At 40.6% G+C, this 1,339-nt stretch overlaps 1 pseudogene; it reads right to left on the bottom strand.

The window, feature by feature from the left end:
• Nucleotides 1-1,070, bottom strand: part of LOC137644145 (protein FAM200C-like) — a 1,935-nt pseudogene extending 865 nt beyond the window's left edge.
• Nucleotides 1,071-1,339: the final 269 nt, after the last annotated feature.

Below are 1,339 nucleotides of genomic sequence, written 5' to 3' on the forward strand. Positions count from 1 at the left end.
CAATATCACTGCCTTGATTTCTAAGAAATTGCATGATTTCTTCATGAAGTTCAAATACACATGTAAGCCACCTCACTTCTGTGTGGTAAAGAAGAACACTGTGCTCAGCTCCAATTTCTTCACAAAAAGATGCAAAACGACGGTGATTCACTGCCCATCCTCTGAAGAAATTTACAGCACGCACAACAACTGATAAAACAGTCTTCAATTTTTCTGGCAGCGTCTTTGTAGCAAGTGCATGACGATGCAACACACAGTGAGTGACAGTTACATGGGGAACCTCTTTTTTTCACTAGGGTAGCAAAGCCTGATTTATTTCCAAGCATGACAGGGGCTCCATCAGTGCAAGTTGAACCACACATGTTGAGAGCCATTTCATGTTCCAAGAAGAACTCTTTCACAAGACTGAACACATCAGTTGCTTTTGCAGTAGTTTCCAGAGGTATACAAAATAAGAATTCTTCCACCACTTCTTTCTCCTTCATATACCGAACAAATGCCATCAACTGGCTGCAAAAACTAACGTCAGTTGACTCGTCCAGCTGAATACTCACTCTGACAGGACTAGCTTTCAGGTCTGTTATCACCTGCTGCAAGACATCTTGACTCATATCATGAATCCTTGAATGAATAATGTCATTTGATAGAGGTATCTGTTTAGGCTTCTTTTCAGATTCTCTCCCTAACACTATTTTTACCATTTCTAATGCACAAGGTATAACAAGCTCCTCTGCGATAGTGTGAGCTTTTTTCTTCTTTGCACACAAAAGGGCAACTTCATAAGATGCTTGCAACAAAGGTTTCTCAACTGGCACAAAATCTAGCTTTGACAGGGTACCACTACGATCAAATCGTTCCCGCTTGATCTTCAAGATTTTTAAGTCATGTCCAGCATCTGTGCCTCCATGTAGATTGTTGAAGTGTTCATTGAGTCTTGATGATTGGAGATTTGCATTTGCAAAGACTGTGCTGCAGAGGATGCACTGTGGTCGTTGAGTTCCATCTGCCTCAGTCATACAGGTGAAACCATAACGAATGTAGTCTTCGTTCCATTTGCGTTTATTAGACATAGTTACTAGATCTTGATCACAACGATACTACCTGGAAAGATGCAGGCCTGGATGTTATAACCGTTACAACATGTTACAATCGATATAAAATAACGTATCACCACCAACACAATGCACAGTTAACCCAGGTATGGCTCCAAGTGTATGTTATTGTGGGAGGGTAAGGCCATTTTTTTACCAACTGAGACCATTTTTTACCAACTCAGGACAGTTTGACCTTCTCAGGACATTTTTTTCACCAACTCAAGGGATTTTTTTGATCAATTCAG

This window comes from Palaemon carinicauda, chromosome 1 (genome assembly GCF_036898095.1).
Source record: "Palaemon carinicauda isolate YSFRI2023 chromosome 1, ASM3689809v2, whole genome shotgun sequence".
Classification (NCBI taxonomy): Eukaryota; Metazoa; Arthropoda; class Malacostraca; order Decapoda; family Palaemonidae; genus Palaemon; species Palaemon carinicauda.